The following is a 13804-nucleotide window of genomic DNA, read 5'->3' on the forward strand; positions in this document are numbered from 1 at the left end:
TTTTTCTTCTACATAAGTCTCCTAAGGCAAAGGAAACAAGCAAAAAGCAAACTATCGGCACTACAAAGCTTTTGCACAGCAAACGAAACCATCAACAAAACAAAAAGACAACCTACAGAACAGGAGAAGATATTTGCAAATGATATATCTGATAAGGGGTCAATATCTAAAATATATAAGGAACTACACAACACCACCAAAATAAAAAACAAAAACAAAAACCATCCAATGAAAAAATGGGCAGAGGAAGTGAGCATTTTTCCAAATAAGACCTACAGATGGCCAACAGACACTTCATGATGTTCAACATCACTCATCATCAGGGAAATGCAAATCAAAACCACAAGGAGATATCACCTCACATCTATTAGAATGGGGAAAAAAAAAGAAATAACCAGTGTTGGCAAGGATGTGGGGGGTGGGGGGGAAGGTACCCTTTTGCATTGTTGGTGAGAATATAAGTTGGTATAACCACTGTGGAAAGCAATATGGAGGTTCCTCAAAAAATTGAATACAATATCATATGATCCAATTCCACTATTAGATATTAACCCAAAGGAAAAAAAAACACTGATTCAAAAATTTATATGCACGCTTATGTTTGTTTACTGCAGCATTTTCATGATAGCCAACCCAAATGTCCATCAATATATGAATGGATAAGATGTGGTACACATACATGCATACACATACACACAGGGGTCGGGGGGGGGGGGGTGGGTAGATAATATGTAGCCATTTAAAAGGTGAGGTGAGATTATGCCATTTGAGGCACCATGGAAGGACCTAGAGGGTATTATGCTAAGTGAAATAAGTCAGACTGAGAAAGACAAATACCATGTGATTTCACCCCTAAGTGGAATCTAAACAAAATCAACAAAAGGTTAGAATCAGACCTATAAATACAGAGAACAAACTGATGGTTGCCAGCGGGCAAAGGGATAGAGATTTGGGCAAAATGGGTAAAGAGAGTGGGAGTTTCAGGCTTCCATGTACGGAATGAATAAATCATGGGAACAAAAGGCACAGCATAGGGAATACAGTCCATGATACTGTGATAGCGATATGTGGGGACAGATGGTAGCTACACTTGCTGTGAGCATAGCCTGATGCATAAACTTGTTGAATCACTGTGTTGTACACCTGACACTAACGTAACATTGTGGGTCAACCAGACTCAAGTAAAAAGCTCTAGAGGGCTGTACAACATTTTAAGTATGGTCAACAATAATATATACTTAAATTCGTTAAGAGGACAGATCTCACATAAAGTGTTCTCATTACAATCAAAACTTTAAAAAAAAAATTGGACTAGCCTGGGTGGCTCAGTCGGTTAAGCGGCTGACTTCGGCTCAGGTCATGATCTCGCGGTCCGTGAGTTCGAGCCTCGCGTCAAGCGCTGTGCTGACAGCTGGGAGCCTGGAGCCTGTTTCGGATTCTGTGTCTCCCTCTTTCTCTGACCCTCCCCTGTTCATGGTCTGTCTCTCCCTGTCTCAAAAATAAATAAAACGTTAAAAAAAATTAAAAATTGGACTAAACCAATGGCTTTCAAAGTGTAGATAGTATAGAACACTTTCAAAAAATCAGATGACTTCTCATTCAGATTCCTAATACGTAAGTGGGTAAAAGCAATATTTTAGTGGCATAAGTTTAAAAAGCTTAAATGGGTAAAATTACTCAAATGAGAAAAAATGATAAAATCTAGGATTATGGAAAACAGTTATAGTCCTATCAGCCTTATCAATCTTTCTGCTTCATTGGGGAAAAAAAAAAAAACCTGATTCATAGCTCAACTTCCATCTTAATACTCTTTAATCCAAACCAGAAGCTTGAAAGAGAATAGAAAATGTTCTCCAAGTTAAATCACTAACAATATCTAACAATGAGAGCCATTCTTATAAATGTGTCAGACAAAAATTGCCTAATAAATACAAAACCACTCGTAGCATTATGTCTTGCATAATATATAAGTGTAGGCAGGCACCAAGCGATAGACCTGAGCTACATTCTTGTTGCAAACCTGAATTTAAAAGGAAACAGCAACGATTGTACTCATGGAGAATGAAAGTTGTTGGTATCCTGTGTACATTATACTCACAGCATCAGCTTGATTTCCCAGGAGCTTGCATTTCACCAATGGCCTCACATGCCACATCCTACAAGGCAATTTGCAATCCATTAGTTTAGAGCTTCTGATAACCCAAACAGAATCAGATTCTGTCCATCAAACCCTTTCTTTTCCTCCGAAAGTGACGCATGAAGACAGTGAAGGAAAGCTTTCAACTTCAAAGAGACTGAACATGGTAGAAATATCATTTATGTTAAGTATGTTAATTGAAAACAAATATTTAACTATGTATATATTACTATATACTACATGCACTGGTGAGATATATATAAATATAAATATATATATAATTCATTCTTTATAATAAAATTTTAACCAATACTTTAAGGTAGCTTAACTTGTATAACAGATAAGTATCACGTGTAAATACTCTGGAACACTTAACCTTTGCTAAAGAAAGGTGTTCCTCGGGGCGCCTGGGTGGCTCAGTCGGTTAAGTGTCCGACTTCAGCCAGGTCACGATCTCGCGGTCTGTGAGTTCGAGCCCCGCGTCAGGCTCTGGGCTGATGGCTCAGAGACTGGAGCCTGTTTCCGATTCTGTGTGTCCCACTCTCTCTGCCCCTACCCCGTTCATGCTCTGTCTCTCTCTGTCCCAAAAATAAATAAACGTTGAAAAAAAAATTTAAAAAAAAGAAAGGTGTTCCTCATCTAATAACTCTTTCAGTGGAAGCTCTCTTATCTGACCTCTACTTCGCCTTCTTACAGAATTCATCACTGTTCTCCATTCCTTCCATGGAACATGCTAATGGATTCTAGCATCCTCATGCTCGTGGCTAGTGATTTGCTACCCTCTACTAACTTGGTCTTTCAAACCCTAGAAGACTGTCAAGACTGGTTTCTCTACCGTCTTCCGTGCCAAGACGAGACTCTCAGGCTCTGACTCTAGCTCCCCAATCTGCAAATGTCTCAGGGTAAAGGAACCTGGAAATCAATAGCTCACCTCTCTGTGATCCTATAAATCTAAGTATAGACCTGACTAGTTGCGGGTGGGCATCAGCTGCCCTCTTATGCCTTTTAACAGAATTTTTAAATTGTATCTTATGTTTCATTTCACTTTATGGCCTTTCTAGTTATTCTTGGTGGGAGCATTAGTCTGTTGCAGGATCCTGCATAGGGGCAAGAGTCCCAAGCCTGTATTTGAGGCCACCGAACAAGAGTGGGGTTCAACCACGCAGCTTTTGTTTATCTCATTTCTATTTTGGGCCCTAAAAAAATTCTCCTCTGCTCAAAAAGTTAACATTCCTCAAGCTTTGACAACCAGGTGCCAAAATTGTTCTTTTTTCCCCCTCTCCTTTTACTTTCAAATGATCTTTCTTCACAAAAACACGAACTCATGGCGTTTAACGGTTCTACTTTAAATGTGCCATACAGCAGTGATTTGTTAATTCAACTTTATTTTAATGGGGCTTGAGACTCACTTGGAATTGACTAGAATTTATTCTGGGGGATGCATCCTCACCCCGCGTCTTCTGAAGACGGTGTTGTACATGGAAATGGAGAGACGGTCCGGGCTCTGCTGCTCAGGCAGGACAGACGCTCAGTTTTGCTCTGAGGTTTGCTAGTCAGTAACTCTAGGCACTTGTGCATAAAGAGCCGGTGGCCCCAACTAATCCCAAGGACCTGACTTTATGGAAAATAGCTTATTATCCTTAGTGAACTTTCTTTGCAATTGGCCGTTTCCCGAGGCCAGACAATGCCCAGGGAAGCAGGAGAACAGCCTTCTCCAAATCAGAGCCCACATAGAATTGAGGACTCATAAAGGTGTCTGGCGGGCTTGCTCCTTGGCTAAAAATCAATTTTATCTTCGACCTTGAGGAAACCAGAGTGTAGGTCAGTGCCCATTAAGAAAAGTGTGCAGAAATGCTTATAGAAATAGTACCACCTTATTTTCTCTCTGCATCCCTCTCTCCCAGCCCTCTGTCTCCCCTGTTACCTATGAACCATCTGAAAAGAAGATTCCCCCTGAGCTAACAAGTTCCTTTAAAGATAATTGTATTCTCTCTGTACATTGCCCCTCCATTTGAAAAGCAAACCTCTTGTCACCCCACTGCAGAGCATCTAGATGTTACATACAAACCGTGCCACTATTTTAATGTTCACGCTCTTGAAAAATACTTGGCATTCCTCAGGGAAAAAGATGTGTATACTTAATGTTGCTACTATTCTCATTCCAAAGTTAAGAGTTGCTCTTTCTCTTAGCAGTCCTCACCCCCCCCCCCAGAGCTCTTGGGGCTGCATGCCCTCCCCGTCAGCGCTACCGCTCATTTCAAAAGCAACAGCCAAAGCAGATGCGAGGGAGATGCTCCCCTGCTCATAAATTCTAGGAGTGAAAATAGCAACAGCTGTAGCAATTGCAGGATTTCAGCAGGTAATCAAGTAACTAAGTGCCAAAAGCGGATTGGACAATTCTACCGGGGCCTGGGACAGAGGGCAGCGAGAACTTGAACTTGGAGAGGACTCTTCCCTGCAATCGACGAAAATGTAAGCCCAGTGACTGCACCCTGCTACGCACAGATTTTCCTGCTTTCAATGCCAGTCCCTGAGCAGTAGGAATAACCTTTCTCATAACATTTGGCTTTCTTGGACATATTTACCTCTATTGCATACGGCCAAGGTTCACCTGTGTATTTTCAGCACTGGTTTAGTAACATTTTTCAAGACCCTTACGTACTTATGAAAGGATGGGTATGCCTGTTTAGGCTGAGGCTTATGGGTAGAATTTCTTCTGAACTGTTCTTCTCCCAAATCTAAAGGGCAGCGATTCTCATAGCAAAGGTTTTAGAAGGTACAAGAGGGTCAGTAATGAACCTCCAGGCTAAGAAGGCACTTTAAGACCAAAACGACACGAGCCGCTCCACAGTGTTTACAGTTTCGTCCAGGGTAACTTACTGACAAGAAGAATCCAGCAGGCAAACAATCCAAAGACCGCACGACGACTCTCCACCCTGCCAGGGCCTTACCCCCAGCTTTTATAGAGGGAGGGGCACAGTGGTGAGGTCACAGCGTAGTTATTTAAAGTGGCACCATCTGTGCTCCAGAGGATCTCTACTAGTTATCTACAGCGGGCCCTTCTGTGCGCCACTTTAGGGAAGATCAGAACAAGCCTTCTCTCATTGTGATCAGGGCTTACATTAACCTCTTAGGGCCTGGAACACGTAGCTCCGAGGGAGGTCACTGCGCAGGCGTGAAGAAGATGGCGAGCCAACGATGGCGTCAGAGCCGTCAGCACCCCTACAAAGGGGGACCAGACTCTCCTGCTCATCTTTGGAAGTTAGAACAGCACTCAGGGTCCAGGGAGGCCTATGAGGCATGGAAAGGAGAAAGGATACTGTGCCTGTTCTCTTTTGTTATTAGACGTAATTATGAAAGACTTTCCCATTGAGAGGAGAGAACCAGGCTCTAAGTACTGGCTTAGTGGCTAAGAGCACAGACTCTGATTCAAATATAGGCTCTGTGACCTTGGACAAGTGTTCAGTGTGCGGGTTTCCGCATCTGTATAATAATGCTAGTAATACCCACCTCCAATGATCTTATGAGAATGAAATGATTCACTACATGCTAAGTGCCTAGAACAATACCTAGCACATGGTAAGCTCAGTAAATATTATCCCCTTATATGAATCATGTATCTCCTCAGTATTAAGCATGCGTCCAACTGTTGGAACTTTAGAAAATAGCTCTATAGAGTAAAAATATACCTTTGATATATTTTTTTAAATGTTCTTCTATTAGTTAGAAGTCTGTTGGTTACCAGTTCAACTTTAAACTAGCCTACGGGGACAGAAAAATAAATTTATTGGCTCTCGTGCATGCCTAGGAAGTGGTCCATCTTGCTTGGACCCAAGGTCTCTGTCTCTGTCTCTCTCTCCATCTCTTGGCTGAGCTCACATGATGTCTTCCACCACGAGCGCCTTCCTTATACCTTCCTGACCTAGCATCTCCAGTAGAAACAATCTCATTTGACACCCCAGCAGAAGAGACCCAGCAAGGACTGTGATTGGCTCAGCCTAGAACCGGTCACTTTAGGGTTAACCTAGCTTTCTGGGTTAGCAGGAACCTACATTGCACATTTTGTAAGACAAAGATTCATTGTAACTATAGAAATATTAAACTATGTCTCTGATTTTCTGTAGTCAATAAACTAATTTATTGATTACCTTTCAATCTACAACTGTAAAACCTAAATTCTAAAAACTGGTTGTGAATTCCTAGAGAACTGTGTTGACAGAGATTTTGAGGTTGCATTCTTGCTCAGACAAAACAATACTGGCTAAGGGTATGGTTTGGGCAGTGATGGTACCTATGCCGGGTGATAACTGCCTGTTTTATGCCAGGTTAAGAACCTTACCCACAAACTGAGGACATTACAGATGGAGAGACTTTCAATTGGAGCCATGTGTCAGAGCTGAGCTTCCAAGCAATTCTAGAGTTAATTCAAACAGCCAGTCAACACCAAGCATGGCAGGTTATGCACTTAAGTGAGCAGCTTTACAACACCACAAATGAGTGTTGACAGGCTGACTCATCTCTGTTAAGAAGGAAGAACATGCTGATTTATCTCTTTCAAAGCCCTCTGGGTCAACCTCTTGTAAACCCTACCTTGAGGTGCTTTACCATGAAACAACAGATAAATAAGGACAAAAGGGTAACTTAAACTTTTCTTTTTCATGTTGGCATTCTTAGAGTTCAATACTTCAAATGACATAGTACATACAGTGTTTCACCAGTTGCTAGATATAGTAAGTAGTCATCAATGGTAGCTGTTTTCATGATTATTTCCACAACTTTTCTGTATACAAAGCGTATGTTTTATCACCAAATAAAAGGTGAGAGACTTGTATAGCCAAATTCTTAAAGATTTTCTTGGAAGATGCCAGGCAAGATCTCCCTGTGTTAATCATGTTTTTTTATTTTTTATATTTTATGATGTTTGACATCTTGGGGACCACATGAACATGGGGAGAGACTGCCCTTCCAGAGCTGGGGTAGCAAACAACTTGCCTGTGAGCACACCTTTCACACACCAACCAACTAATCCAAAATCCATATTCCCATCCACCTCCTTTATCAAAACCTCACACACCAAGCCCATATTTCTCCTGCCCCAAATCACCCCAGGGCCAAGTACTAGGCAACTGGAGACCACTCTTATAGCCCAGAGCCCGCCTTTGCTCAAACTTGCCTACCCTGCCTCACCCAGTCCTTCCGCCAGGAACCACAATAGAGTCCCTGGGCCACACTTTTCTGGTCGCCCTTTCTGCTTCCTGCCTTGCCCGGTGCTTCCCCTGGTGGCCCTGCATGGAACTGCATGCCCCCTCCTCTTGGGCCTTGTAAGTAACAAACTCTTTCCAAGTCCATTGTCTCCATGTCTGTCCTCTCAGGAAACCTGATTAAAACAAATCCCAGGTACATATGAAGACATTCCTATAACCATAAACAATAGGGTTGAGGAATAATATGCAAAGAAAAAAAATACTCTCAAAATTGAAATGGAAGTAAAAATGTGGGAAGAGGAAGACCTTTGAATACAGTATGTTGAGATCATTTATTATTTGTTGTCTTTCTCTAGTTGTGTTTGGGAAAGGAGTTACCCAAATCCAAGCATACACTTGGAACTATGGAATTTATAAAGGAATAAATATCCACTTGCTTTAGGGTAGGGTACAGAGTTTAACAAAATTATGGACAGTATTAATATTAGCAGAAATAATCTCCAATATAATCTTTAGCAATGTAGCCATTAATTAAGTCTCATCGAAACATGTTCAAGCTTGGACTAGTTTTTTTTTTTTGTTTTTTTTTTTGTTTGTTTTTTTGCATTTTCTTCTTTTATTTTCAAGAATCTTTTAAGTGATTTCTCTTGGTTTCATTGCCAAGTTTTATTATTTTATTTGATTTTTTAAGTTTATTTATTTATTTTGAGAGACACAGAGAGAACACCGGCAGGGAAGGAGCAGAGAGAGAGATTATTCCCAAGCAGGCTCTGCCTTGTCAGTGCAGGGCCCATGCAGGCCTCAGTCTCCCAAACCGTCCGATCATGACCTGAGCTGAAATCAAGAGTTGGAGGCTTAACTGACTGAGCCACCCAGGTGCCCCATTCACTGCCAAATTTTAAAACACCAAGCCCTTGGGTTAGATATAACATGCCCATATATAAAATTAATCATCAAAAGAAATGCTTACGGGTGCCTGGGTGGCTGAGGCAGTTCAGCATCAGACTCTTGGTTTTGGCCCCGGTCATGATCTCACAGTTTTGTGAGTTTGAGCCCCATATATGGCTCTGCACTAGCAGCATGGAGCCTGCTTGGGATTCTCTCTCCCTCTCCCTCTGCCCCTCTCCTGTTCACACTATCTCAAAATAAATAAATGAACTTAACGTTAGGAAAAAAGAAATGCCTAGTTAGAATGGCTTTTTGGAGTAAAGGACAAAGAGAGCGGCTGTGGGGAGGAAATGGGGAGACCTATAAGGAATTGCAGCGCCCGGGTGCAAGGGAGCAGCACCCACAGGGCCGTTATGGAGACGGAAAGCACAGCTACTCGAGTGTATTCTGCGTAGACACTCTGTGCACCGGAAGGAGGGAGAAACAATTTACAGACCAAGGAAGACCTGGACAAAATTATCCATTTTTGGAGGAATCATTTGTGCTGCAGCCATGAACACTTTCTGGAGAGCTATTTGAGGAGGCAGATGTTTAGATAATATATTGCTGCTTTGCATTTCTATAACACCTTCCATCTAAGAGCTGCAGAGTGTAACACAAACATTAACTAATAAATTAAGCCTTGTGGCACCTCTGCATGATTGATAGGCATAATAGCCATTTTTATAGTGTGGGAAAGGCAGCACCCTGCTCAAAGGTGCTCAAGTCATTTACCCAAGGTCATGAAGGGGGAAAAAATGACAAACTGTTTCAAATTGGAGCACCAATTCTCCCCACACTCACATAATGTGTTTTTTCTCACTTGGCAGGTCAGCAACTTCAAGAGCATGTGTTTGTTTCCATGGGACACTTAGCGGTAGAGGGGGATGCAACGTAGAGCCTGGTTTCCACTGCTCTGCTTCAGGAGATAGCTCTTTAATTTAACTGGGAGATGGTTTGAAAATATTAAGTCTTGGATCAAAGCCTTACTCCTTTCTCTCTGGTTTACCCAGGAATTAATTTGTTTGCTAATGCTGGTCTCTTTCCTGGGATGACAGTGGCCTTTCGCTCTAGAGTTGTGTGTTCATGTTGCTTAATCCGATTATGCAAAGGACTTAAAATATTACAAGAATATCAAACAACCCCAACACATCTGTGGAGGCATTAATGTAATTATTTTTATTGCTGTTTTAATTTCTGAAAAGCCCATAAAACTGTCATTGAAAGTAGAGTGTGATATGTCAACAAAAGACAGGGCCAACCCTTAACAGAATCTAGTGGGCTTGTCAGTGAAATCTTTTTTTACTTTGGTCAAACGTTACTATGTATCTTCCTAAAGGCTACTCACTCCACATCACAGGTTCCGCTTAGTAACAACTTGCTCCATAGTGGTATTGTCTTTTTCCTCTTTCTCTCCATAACCCACACAGTTTTTCCAGTAGAATAATCAGGCGGAGGGAAAACAAAGTAAGGAAGTCAAATATAAATCCTTGGTACTCACGAACTCTTGGAAAAAAGATGGCCACCACTGTTACACAAAGCTGTGGGGATTTCTACCTCAGTGAGCATTTTCAAACTTCTCAGGAAGTAACGGGTTCACCTGGAAGTCACTCACGTCCTTAATTGTCATTTGTTTTCCTCTTTCCTATAGCTAGAAATATAAGCTTTTTTTTTTTTTTTTTTCAGATGAAGCAAGGTGTGATTTGCTTGTCCCTGGTTAACAGCTTCCTTTCTTCTCCAGACCCTGTCCTGTGGCAGCATTAGCACTCACGTCAGATAAGACTATTACTCATCATGTTAACAAATTACATTTAGGCAGCACTTTGCATCACTCCCCATGTCCCCACCCGTTTTCTCCCCATTTGTCACAACACCTCAAATACAGGTACTGACTAGGGGATGGTGAGGTGACAGAGCCAGGAGGGACCTGATCACCTGGCTCCCACTGTGTGCTGAGGGCACTAGAAACCACATGGGCATGGAGGCAGGTGTGCTGGATGCCCATCCCAGCCCTGGGAACTGGTCATCCTGAAGAAATCCTGTCACACATTTGCCCTGGTCATGTCAATGAGGAATGGGTGCTTATCCAAATGTGTGTTTGGGAGAGGAAGCAGTGAATACCCATAGTTTAGGAGGAGAAAAAAAAACACCCTACATGGTTCTGATACAGCCTTCTGGGAGGCTGGTTGAAACCATCCTGACAGACTACATAGATTTTTTTAAAGCATAGTTTGTCCTAGAGTTAAGGTGTAGACAAACTTCAATGTACAGTCCATTTCTGACCCATGTGGACAAATTGCCAGGGTCAAAGAACAGGAGGCGAAGAAGGGCAAGTGCGTGGAAATAGCACGTGGGTCAACCAGCAGGCCGAGCCACTGTGCCACGGCTGGTGCATTTTCATACTTAGTGTTGCCACAGTTTCCTTAGAACTCTCTTTTGTAGCAAGGCTGATAAAGGAAGAACTACCTATATGCTGGAAGAGAAAGCATTCCAGAGCCCTGGGAGAGGGAATAAGATCATTTCTCAGCACTGGACTCTGTGGTTTGGCCTTTGGAGCCTGGCCCTGCTCAGTTTGAGGCTCATTTGCCTGACTCCAAGAATAGAGCTAGGGTTGGCTGAAGTCATGTGGCTACTGTGCACATCCTGGTCATTAAGGATTTTAGGGAAAATACAGCCTCTTCTTTGGAAGTTTGTACTGAAACCTTTGAAGCAGCCAAACAAGCAAACCAACAAACAAAAACAAAAAAAAACATTGGGGCGCCTGGGTGGCTCAGTCAGTTAAGCGTCCGACTTCAGCTCAGGTCACGATCTCGCGGTCCGTGAGTTCGAGCCCCGCGTCAGGCTCTGGGCTGATGGCTCAGAGCCTGGAGCCTGTTTCTGATTCTGTGTCTCCCTCTCTCTCTGCCCCTCCCCCGTTCATGCTCTGTCTCTCTCTGTCTCAAAAATAAATAAAACGTTAAAAAAAAATTAAAACAAAAACAAAAACAAAAACAAAAAAGCCAGAGCACATGAAGTCAGTCCTTCTGATTTTCCCAGGGAATTTGTGTATTGTGATGGGAAAGAAAACTATTTCTTAACCATTTGAGCCTCTGTTTGACTGAAGACTAGCAGGGTTGAGTGGTTTTGTGACAACAGAGGAAGATTTGTGGCTACAAATTCAGCTAAAATTCTCACTTGAAATCATCAACACGATAAAAAGGTAACCTACTCAGTGGGAGAAAATATTTGCAAGTCATGTATCTGATAAAGGGTTACTATCCAAAATATATAAATAACGCATGCAAATGAATGGCAACAAAACAAAAGAAAAACCCACACAATCTGATTAAAAAACAGGCAGAGGAACTGAATAGACATTTTTCTAAAGAAGACATGTGAGGGGCGCCTGGGTGGCTCAGTTGGTAAGTGTCTGACTTCAGCCCAGGTCATGGTCTCACGGTTTGTGCGTTCGAGCCCCGCATCAGGCTCTGTGCTGACAGCTCGGAGCCTGGAGCCTGCTTCGGATTCTGTGTCTCCCTCTCTCTCTGATCCTCCCCCACTCACACTCTGTCTCTCTCTCACAAATAAATATTAAAAAAAAAATTAAAGAAGATATGTGAATAGTCAACAGGTACATAAAACGATGCTCAACATCACTTACCAGGGAAATGCAAATCAAAACTACATTTGGATGTTTCCAATAATTTTCTATTACAAGTAACAGTGCTGACACTGCTATGAATATCCTTGCATGTATATGGTATTTATATGCAAGAGTTTCTCTAAAATATACCTAGGAAACTGCTGGAGTATATTCAAGTTTACAATATAAGGCTAAAGATCATTTCGAAAATGGCTGTACCAATTTATACCTTCCTCAGCAAGGTATAATTTCCCATTGATCCATATCCACTCCAACAGTTGATATTGGTAGATCTGCCTTTTAAATTTTGCCAATTTAGTGAATATGTAATGTCATACCTTTGTGGTTTTAACTCACATTTTCTTGATCATCAATAAAATTGAGTACATTGTTATACATTTCCTGGCCATTTGGATTTCCTTTGTAAGTGTCTATCCAAGCCTTTTGTTCATTTTGCATCAGTTTGTCCTTTTATTATTGATTTGTAGGTATTAATTATTGATAAAATCTTACTGATTTGCAGGTAGTAATTCTGTGTCAGTTACATATGTTGTAAATTACATCTCCTGATTTGTGATTTGTCTTTTCATCCTCTTTGTGGTGACTTTTGTTGAATCAAAGTTCTTCCCCTTAATGTAATTGAATTTATTGGTCTTTTCTTTCATGGTTAATGCTTTTTATGTTTTAAGAAATCATACTCACCTCTGAAGCAAAAGAGATAATAAATCATGCCTTTGATCTATTAACTATTTGTCCTTAAAAATTATATAATTTAATTTCCTTGAAAGTATTCTACAATTTTAACTAGTATTTGGGATTCATAGGATGACCTGTACCACAATCACCTAAGTAATTTTAAAACCCTAACTCACAGGTGGATGAGTGATGGGTTAAATAGGTGATGCGGTTTAAGGAGTGCACCTGCTGTGATGAGCACCAGGTGATGTATGGAATCATTTAAACGCTATATTGTATACCTGAAACTAATATTACTGTATGTCAACTTGAATTTAAATAAAAACATTTAAAAGTTTAAAAAAAGCAAACCTACAATGAGATATCACCTTACACCTGTTAGAAGAGCTATTATCAAAAAGACAGGAGCTAAGTGTTGACGAAGATGTGGAAAGAAGGGATCCTTTGTACACTGTTGGTGGGAATGTACATTGGTTCAGCAACTAGGTGAAACAGTACGGAGATTCCTCAGAAAATTAAAACTAGAACTACCATATGATCCAGCAAGCCTATTTCTGGGTATATATCCAAAAGAATTGAAACCAAGACCTCAAAAAAATATCTGCATTCTACATTCATTCCAGCATTATTCACAACAGCCAAGATATGACAACAAAAAGTGTCCGCCAACAGGTGAAGGGGTAAAGATATGCTATTTTTCACAGAGTAATACTCATATTATTTGTATTTTTATTATCTATTATATGAGGCAATGTTATTCAGCCGTGAGAAAGAAGCAAATCCTGCCATTGTAAACATAGATGGGCTTTACGCTAAGTGAAGGCTCATTATACTAAGTGAAGTAAGCCAGACAGAGATAGATAAATACTGCATGGTATCATTTATATGTGAAATCTAAAAAAAAAAAAATCCAAACTCATAGAAAACTAGTTGTCAGGTGCTGGGGGATGATGGAGGAAATAGGGAGAGGTTGGCAAAAGGGTATAAGCACTCAGCTACAAAATGACTAAGGTTAAGGCTCTAATGTAAAGCATGATAACTATAGTTAATAATGTATTGTGCCATTGAAATTTGCTAAGAGAGTTAAACTTAAATGTTTTCACACCCAAAGATAAATATGTGAGGCGGGGGATGCATTAATTAACTCAATGGGGAGAATCCTTTCACAGGGAATACATCTGTACCATTATGTACACTTTAAATATTTTATAATTTTAT

At 41.0% G+C, this 13804-nt stretch overlaps 1 long non-coding RNA gene across 1 annotated transcript; it reads right to left on the reverse strand.

Annotated features, from left to right (window-relative positions):
- Positions 1-1425: 1425 nt before the first annotated feature.
- Positions 1426-6449, reverse strand: LOC109500852. The gene is made up of 4 exons (XR_006599618.1): positions 5018-6449; positions 3547-3752; positions 2099-2156; positions 1426-1488 (listed from the first exon to the last, which is right to left on the reverse strand). It is a non-coding gene; the product is annotated as an uncharacterized LOC109500852 (long non-coding RNA).
- Between the last annotated feature and the right edge of the window lie 7355 nt (positions 6450-13804).

This window comes from Felis catus, chromosome B3, assembly GCF_018350175.1.
Source record: "Felis catus isolate Fca126 chromosome B3, F.catus_Fca126_mat1.0, whole genome shotgun sequence".
NCBI lineage: Eukaryota > Metazoa > Chordata > Mammalia > Carnivora > Felidae > Felis > Felis catus.